This window comes from Cyprinus carpio, chromosome B9 (genome assembly GCF_018340385.1).
Source record: "Cyprinus carpio isolate SPL01 chromosome B9, ASM1834038v1, whole genome shotgun sequence".
NCBI classification, from domain to species: domain Eukaryota; kingdom Metazoa; phylum Chordata; class Actinopteri; order Cypriniformes; family Cyprinidae; genus Cyprinus; species Cyprinus carpio.
Window position 1 is genome coordinate 10,237,880 of NC_056605.1, and position 9,739 is coordinate 10,247,618.

The 9,739-nt window shown below is 37.5% G+C and overlaps 1 long non-coding RNA gene across 1 annotated transcript; it reads right to left on the minus strand.

The window, feature by feature from the left end:
* Window positions 1-692: 692 nt before the first annotated feature.
* On the minus strand, window positions 693-1,339 carry LOC122138446. The gene is made up of 2 exons (XR_006155568.1): window positions 1,046-1,339; window positions 693-956 (listed from the first exon to the last, which is right to left on the minus strand). It is a non-coding gene; the product is annotated as an uncharacterized LOC122138446 (long non-coding RNA).
* Between the last annotated feature and the right edge of the window lie 8,400 nt (window positions 1,340-9,739).

Consider the following 9,739-nt stretch of genomic DNA (forward strand, 5'->3'; position numbering starts at 1 on the left):
AATTGACTGCACTCATGTTGCTATAAGGGCACCATCTGAAAATGAATTTGCTTATGTTAATAGAAAGCATGTGCATTCTATTAATGTGCAAATCATATGTGACTCCAACATGACCCTCACAAACATTGTGGCACGCTGGCCTGGTTCAACACATGATTCCTTTATCTTGACACATAGCAGTGTAGGGAACAGACTAAATGCAGGCGCAGGTACGTGATGGCTGGCTTCTTGGTGAGTTTAACAATATTAAAAAGTAGGAAACCGTAACAATTGTTTTTAATATAATTATAACCTGCAGGCGACAGTGGCTACCCCCTGAGACGCTGGCTCCTCACCCCATTTTTAAACCCGCAGAGCGCAGAGGAAACTCATTATAACGAGGTCCACTCTCGTGCCCGCGCAGTTGTGGAGCGTGCCATCGGCATCCTGAAATGCAGATGGCGTGCTCTGGATGCCTCGGGTGGCAGACTTTTATACCATCCAGCAAAAGTGTGCAAGATTGTCAGGGCGTGTGGGTGTTTTGCACAATATAGCACTGAGAAACGGTATTCCTCTCCCTCCTGATCTCCCTCTACCCCCAGCATTACGACCCCGAGCCACAGCCCCCTGGGGCCGACAAGAGGGATATCAACGAGGTGCAAGAATCCGTGAGGATGTCATGCGGCGTTTGTAAAGAAAGACAAAACTCAAGGTTCATGTTTTAACTGCATCTTTTAATGATTGTGCAATTTCTTGGCATCACTTCTCTCATCTCTGCCGTAGCTCATCTGCAACCCCGTTGACAGCGTTTATTGTCTCTCGCTGTAACTGCAGGACTGCGTCAGTGAGTACCCGACCACTTTTGGACGTGCCAGACGCAGAAGGGGCACTGCTTTGAGCCGGACGCTGTGCATCTGCATCTGAGAAACCCTCACCCTGAACCTCCTGTTCATTTACAGCTTCAGACTCCGGAAGGACTGGAGGACAAACAATTGGCAACATTTATCCATTTATCACCCCACACACTCAAATTGTACAGCGTTAATGATTAAAAATCGGTTTATACCTTGCTCCTCTGTGGTTTCAGTCACGTCAGTGTCTCCCTCCTTTTCCGACACAATACCACACACGCTGACCTCCCCAATTATAGCCGCGATTTTGCTGTCCACTGATGTGAGATCAGCTGTACATGGGCCCCCACCAGTTGCAGCCACGCTCTGGCGGTGGGAGGACAGTTTTTCTCTTTGCCTCCACCTTGAATGAATGAGAATCTTTATTTCACATATTTTGCATACTGTAAGCACATGTAAATAAAACTTTTTGAAAATCAATATTGCTATTTATATAGGTATATAGCCTAATAAAAACACAAATGTAATATGTTGGTAAAAAAAAAATTTGTATACCTTCAGGTCGGACCATTTTTTCTTTAATTCTGCAACTGTCCGTTCTGTCCCACTGACACAATTGACGGCAGAAGCAATACTTTGCCACTCGCACTGCTTCTTTTTATTAGTGACCCACTGCTGTGGCCACCAAATAACACAGTTTTCCGAGCCTCCACCTCCCCTACAAGTGTTTCAATCTCAGTATCTGAGAAATTACGTATGTTTTTTTTTTCCTCTTTTCTCACCTGTCGCCATTATTAAAATTAGGCTAACAGAAATGCACGTTTTCACTTTCTTGGATTAATTAATTGGCGGGTCGCATGCCAGTTTTCCAGGTATATATGGGATTCCACTCTCATTTACATGCTGATCAGCAATCATGAGGTGATTTGCATTGACTATTTATGGGTTAAAAATGGGCGTGTACAGGGCGGTATATGAGGCTGGTTCACGTACGCACATCTGCGGGTGATCTGTGATTTATAAAGGGAACATTGCTTACAGGTGTGCGTACGCACGGTTTTATAAATCGGAATATTTTTTGGCGTACGCCATTTTTGGCTTTTGGGCGCACGTAAACTTTTAGTAAAGATCCTACGCATAGTTTTATAAATGAGACCCCTGGTGTGTTGAGAGGAGGTGGAGACTAATTTGCATATGTATGAAGACAGTATTTTCAAGGGAAAAATATAGAAATATGTAATTTTATTTCTCAAAGATAAGTTATAAGCGATAAAGTTACCACTTTCAAGTAGAAATAGCAATGTTTTAATACAAACTGCTAATTATTGTAACTGTCAAGAATTTGTCAATAGCAAATGTGGTATCTACATTAATATTAATTAAAAAGATTCAGTGTTTTAGTCCAGCCTTTCAGCATTAATTTTAAAATCAAAGAATTCATTCTGCAATTGCACTTGACCTCACAAACAGAGCAGTTAAATCAACACATTAAATATATTATGTTGCAATAGTCAGAGACGGCTATCTAGCATGTTTTAAATAGAAAAACAGAAAAAAGAAAAAGAAAACAAAGGCACATTCTGTGTGAATCTCTCCTAAGACATCAGCTTTTGAATGATCTAAAGAATGATGACACTGAGAATGCATAAAATATATTAATGTTTCAATGAGTTCTTAATTATTAAAACAAAAGGAACATACTGAAACACAGTTACATGCTAGAGAAGGCCAGATCTTTTTCGATATTTACATTCTTTTAAATCTTATTTTTGAGTTTCATATTTCTGTTAAACCAGGGCTCTGTAGCATTTCAGTCACATTTTCTTGTAATAGACAGCATGCAAATAAGTTATCTATTATTAATAAAATATATGAAATACCATGGTCAATGAATCTGATTCATGCATTTATACAAATCATGTGTCTCTTAAGATTTTTTTTGTTTTGTTTTATTTTTAAACTAGTGAGAATCTGAAATTTAAACATTTATTTTGTAAAAGTCACAAGTATCCTCATTTGCAGACAAAAACAACTAAATAATTGCATTTAATTGTTCCTCAACAATATTTGTAAATGACTAATAAGCATACTGTGTACATACAATAATCAGTCAGTAATAATACATTATAGTTTGTTTGTTATTTGGTTTCTTCTTAACTCTAAAATAGATCCTCCTCTCCCTCAGCATGTAGATTTAATTGAGGATAGTAGAACCACAGCAATCATGTTTCCACTCCAGTGCTTTCTGAGAAAAGCAGTGAGCTGCGGACCGCCCGCAGTCCACATCCTTCATCCCCGTCTCGGGTCAGAGCTGTGGAACACAGGGGTGCATCTCACTGTCAATGGCATTTAATCGATTTCAGAGTACAGCTCCAACAATAGTACAGAGAATCTGAGAGTATGATCTCAGAAACACACCACAGACCCATGAAGTGCGCTGGGGTTCGCTCAACCTGAGTTCAATGCTGTCCTCTTTATAGATCCTGTCTTTCTCCAAAAAATATGTTTTGTGAGATGTCTACATTAAAGAATGGACTGTCATGATGTTATTACACAGAACACACACACGCCAAAAACTTCAGCTATTCAATGTTTGTCCACAGAAACATCACTACTGTTTTTTTTCAGTGTAATCTTTATGACGAACATATGTGGCATATTATAATAACAACAGACATAATTTTTACATTTTGGAAAATGTTTTTCCAGTAAAATAACTGAATCAACAACAATAGTCTAAAAGCCAAGCAAACTGTTTTTGAAAATATAACCATTTATCTTGAATTAGTTTTTAATAAGATACATTTTTTTAGCTTTAATTTAATAAATATTGTAGATTTTAACAATTGTTAACAGTTAGAAATGAAGAGTTCAGATGCAAAAGCCTCTAAATGCCATTTGAAATTTTTCTTCTAAAATGAGCTGAATAGGTTCTTTTCAATGTCATTAAAGTGAAATAACTGAACCATAAACATAGGAGCCAGACAAAAATACTAATTTTAGAAGAAAATTTCAGACGGCAGTCATAGGGGCTTTTGGATCTGAACTCTTCAAATCTAACTGAAATAAGTTTAAGATTTTAAACATAATATATAACATTTTTATTTCAGCTTTATTTCAAAATGTTTTATATATATATTTATATATATATATATATATGATATATATATATATATATATATATATATATATATATATATATAGTTTAGTTTTAGTTAATAATAACAACACCTCTTGCAACTTTACTGCCCTCAAAAAAAACTAATTTTTACATAATGTTTGAGGCGGATGTATTTGAAACATATCTTTTCTATTTATCTAAAATAAATATTTTTCAATAAAAAAGTATGACATTAGGTCAAGTTTGGACTGACAAATGGGTGAGCAAATAAGTTTTATTTTTGAGTCAAGTATTCCTATAAGCTTCAACAGTAAGACTGTAAACATGAATTGTTTTTATACAGTGAAGGACAGATCAAAACCGTCTTTATTAATCAAGGCCACAGATGCAGTACACAAATACTGGATTAAAAAAGCAACCCAGAATTCTTCTAATAACCTGCATTGGACCTCTACTTCAGACATCACTGCACTGTGATCAAACATTTTAAAACTGTGATGCTTATTTTCTGTCTAGCAAGTAAAAACGTTTGATTAGCGTCTTAAGCTTGACCCATATTAAATGTGCAACAGTAAAGTAAATCTAAAAATTAGATAAAATAAAAGAGGTAGTCCCCTTTTAAAATATTCCTAAGACTTTCATGTGTCTCACAAGTCCATTGCTGCTCACTGATCAAACAGAAACATGAAATGCTGTGAAATCTCCACATAAAGTGATCCATTAGCCAGAGAGATGCCCAGAGATGAAAGGCATCCTTGCATCCTGCCCTACCGATGCAGTGCTCCGTGTAAATAACCTTTTGCTCTGAATAGTGCCCATACATATTCAGTTAAAGAGAGAAAGGGAGAGTTCATGGAGTGTTTTTCCGAGTGTGTGAGCAACAGAGTGAGAGAATTAATGCATGTCATGGCTGTCTGCAATTATTTTCCAGGAAAAAGCATGGTTATAAAGCTCACATTCATATTCACACACACACCCAAACACTCTAGACTGTCCTGTACAGTTACATTTGACACTGTTTGCCTTCATACAGTAAATAAAGCTTAGAATCTGCTCACAATGAAGTTACTGTTATATGTGCTGGGTGCTTGTCAAAAATACAAAATGCTTTGTGAAGGTATGGACAGGGGCGTCGGACTGGGGGTAAAACCAGTACTGATAACCAGGGCCCCAAAGGAAGAGAGGGCCCTTGAAAAGTCTGGAATATATTTTATTTTACCTGGATATTTTCATTGGGGGGGTCATGGGGGGCCCATCAGGACTGCCTATGCATAGGGCTCGGGATCTTGTGCAATGCCCCCTGGGTATGGAAATTCAGAACATAAACTGCATTTAGCTAATTCCTGCGTTGGATGATGCAAATCAAGTAAGGCCAAAAACATACCAATTCCCCATTTTATTCAGTTTTGAGCATTAGGTTTTGCAGGATGCGGCAGACTAACATAATCTGACATACTTTACTGTCACAGTGTCTAATTGGTGTACCCATATTTAGCCACCAGAGGGCACGCTTCTTAGTTTTGTTTGTTTCTCTGGACCTCAGTTCCCATCACCCTTTGCTTTGACTATCAAGTCTCATTACATTCAGTTGTGTCTCATTTACCTTGTTAAAGACTCATGCAAGTCATATCAACTCAAGCCCAGTTTTCTTTGTCTTTGGTTGCTGGTTTAATGTTTACTGTTACGTGTTTTCTGTTGCTCTGTTTTTGCCCTGATGTGGATTAGTCTGTTTGTTTTTGGACTCTTCAATTAATGCTGTATTTGGATCTTCTTGTTTTGGAGCATTTCATGTCAGAATAAACCAGCCATCAACAGATCCAGCAGATAGGCTGGGCTTTTCGGATTGTGGACCACTGGTATTCGTATTCTTCCTCCTGCTTCGAAGAAGGAGCGGAAGGCTCGGCTTTGGATGTTGGCGGATCTTAAAAACAGGGAATGGAAGTAGGACCTTCTGGATTTTGGCAGTAGGACTGGAACTTTGTGAGTCCGAGCTCAGCAGGATTTTTAACGATTGCTTAGACAGCCCCTTGCCTCCTCGGGAGATGGATGGGCTTAAGACTCTGATTCTGAGTCTGGTGGTCCTAGAGGTCCCGACTCCAGTGGTCTTGAGTTTGGTGGTCCTGGACGACCTGACTCCAGTGGTCTTGAGTTGGGTGGTCCTGGAGGACCTGACTCCGGTGGTCCCGACTCCAGTGGCCTCGAGTCTGGTGGTCCTGAAGGACCTGATTCTGGTGGTTCCCAGTCCGGTGGTCCTGGAGGACCAGACTCTGGTGGTCTCAGAGGTCACCACAGAACCACCCAATTTCACTGCTGCTGCCAAAATCAAGAAGGTCATCTTTGCCTTTTGGCTCTGGGCTGTTCTGCATACATGGAAGCATTCAGAGTCTTTTCCATGATTTGATCAATGGGACCAATAGAGAAAATGTAATAAATAAAATACAATAATAATAACAATAATAATAATAATAATAACAATAATAATAATAATAGTAAAGCTTGGTACTAGTAATGCCAAGGTCATTGGTTCAGATTCCCAGAGAAAAACATAAACTGATAGATATTTAATACCTTTAATACAATGAACATTGCTTTTGACAGATGTGCAAAAAGATATGCAAAATACATTTACTGGGTTTTATTTATAAGGTACATTACTGATCACATATTTTTTTGGTCAGTAAGGTTTTTTGATGTTTCTGTATTTATTTGATCAAATATACAGTAAAAACAGTAATACTGTGAAATATTCTTACAATTTTATTTATATTTTAAAAGGTAATTTATTCTTCTGGTGCAAAACTGACTCTTCAGCATCATTACTCCAGTCTTCAGTGTCACATGATCCTTCAGAAATCATTCTAATATTCTGATTTGCTGCTCAACATAATTTCTTATGGTATTATCGATTTTGAAAATAGCTGTAGTAGTGCTTAATATTTTTGAGGAAAAAAAAAAACTTATATAAGTAAAGATATAAGTTCACCGTAATTTAAATTCTATATTATGTCTTATTTACACAAAAGAAAGCATGTTTGCATGGAAAGAATGTTAATGAGGGACCTGAGACTTAGGGACCACAACATCACAGAAACTGTAGGCTCTGTTGACTGGAAGGCTACCACCTAGCAACCAAAAAAGATTAGCAACCACACTGCATAATCCTTAGACCACCACATGAAACCTGACCACACGTTTTGCACGGGCAAGCACCTTTCACTTTGTACTTCAGAAAAACTGGAAATCATTCATCCTCTACTAGCTTGGCTTGTAGTAAAATAAATATTGGTAACACTTACATTAAGGTGTCCTTTATAAAGTGTTTTTAAAGGTGTGTTTAGTTATGACTAATACTCATTTTACAAATGCATTATATAGATCTGCTTTGCGTCGGGGTCCTGATCACCCTGTCGGGGTTTATTCTGCGAGAACAACCCGGGTGGATGTACATATAATTCCTTACATATAAGCCCTACCCACGTTAGGTGCTCCGCTTTCGGCTCGTGCTGTTGCTGTAGTTTTATTAAAGGTTTATTCATTCGGAATGTGTCGCATGTCCATATTGCACCAAAATGAGACACTGCACTCCCTTGGGTCCGCAGCAACACACCCGCCAAGTGTGAAGTCGATTGGATGAACAGTTTTAGACATACAAATGCAAACAGACAGACAGACACACACAGAGAGTTCCTGCCTTTATTACACTGTGTCTACACCGGACTTGACAGCTAAAGTCTGTCTGCACTAGACGCGACAAAGCGACCGTTATACATCATTTGAAATTTGTGCCAGTACGTCATAAATAGAATGCAGCAACAGTTTACTGTCTGGAATTTATCCCACCATGCCACGCCACATCCAGTGTAGACAGCATAATAGGTTCTATTGTATTTTGTCGCAGCGCGGCATCTGGTGTAGGCACGGTGTTGAGAGAAAAATACGTTCAGCCCCCTCCATCCAAAGCTTCGAATATTCAGTGTTGATTACTACCGAAGCTTCGAAGCTCAAAAAATGGTATTCGGACCAGCCCTACTATTTGGCAGGCATTGCATTTAAAACATCATATTTTTATTAATGCTTTATAACTGCTTATTAATGATTTATAATGCATTTGTAAATTGAGTTATTAGCCATTTTGGAACACCTTTAGAAACACTTTATAACGGGAACATTAATGTAAAGTGTTACCAAAATATTTTACTGCAATTCAAAACGAGCATGTGGCAAATGAAAAAATGAGCTCTGAAAACACACAGCAAGGCAAATACTTCTCTTGTTAATCTGAGGAAATGTTGTCAGGTTTCATTAGACACTGGAAGTGTTGAGAAGAAAGTAGTACTACCTTGCCCTTCAGACAGAGACTAACCACTGCAGCCTCTGCTCAGTGTTAATTAAGCCATTATTATCTGCCACTGACAGAGAGCTAAAGTAGCTTGTTTTCATTAAGATTCATGCCAAGATTTACATCTTTGTCAGTAATCAGGCAGCTGATCTCACTTCATCTATCTTTGTGGCAGCGTTTCCACAATGAAGACGACTTTTTTTTTTTACAGCTCTTTTCTATAAGACACTGGTGATAATCTCAGCATATACACTCCATTCACACAGGCCACATATGAACAAGTTGTCCACCAAATTTGTTGAAATAATATTAAAGTAATTTATGTAGACCCCTTTGAAGATGCTGAGGCACCCTAGGTGTCAGTATTTCCCAACCCTGTTCATCGAAGCCACACAAACAAACATATATTTCTCCCTTACCTGACCCATTCATTTTGGGTCTTGAGTCTCTACTAACATAACTGATGAGTGAATCAGCTGTGTTTAATTAGGAACAGTTTGAAAATGTGCTGTGCTTGTTTGTGCCTCAGGAACGGGTTGGGAAACACCCTGGGTTTACATTACTTTTCTCACCAATGGATGCCTCTGCAGGGGAATGGGTGCCATCAGAATTAGAGCCAAATTAAGTGAAGTGCCGTGAATACAAGTAATTGTTACAAGTTCATTATCATAAAATACACTTCCTCCAGGCTCCAGTGAAAATAACATCCTCAGTTTGTCTCTCACATCAAAGCACCAATCTATTTAATCAGAACTATCCATTTTGGACTGTTTTAAGAATGATTGATTTTTTGATCTGTACATATTTCATCCTGAATCAAATGAGTGACTTTTTTCACTGGAGACAAGCAATATAGGGGATAGAAGACTCGTTTTGTAATTATAAAAAAAAAAAAAAAACGTCTTGATGGTGGTTTAATTTCTGCAAACATACAGCATATTTCAACTCCAAGAACCGTAACTGGTGAATTTAATCATGTGGATTACTTGTGGATTATTGTGATGTTTTTATCAGCTGTTTATAGCTCTCAGTTTGATGGGCACCTATTCACTGCAGTGAGGTCCCCATTGGTGAGCAATTGATGCAATGCTAAATTTCTTATGATGAAGAAACAACTTCCCTTACGATCTTGGACAACCTGATTGCTAATGGATTATTTATTGAGTACATTTTCATTTTTGGGAACTATTCCAGTCTGATGATTTACATCACATCTCTAAATGTACTTACTTGCTTTAGTTTTTGACTCTGACTTTTTATTTTATTTATTTATTTGCTGATAAAACATTGTATTTTGTTTTAAAGCAGTTGTCTATTTCTATATAATATATATATATATATATTATATATAGAATATCTATATATATACATATATTTTTGACACTGCTTTAAAACAAAATACAATGTTTTATCAGCAAATAAATAATAAAATAAAAAAATATATAAAAA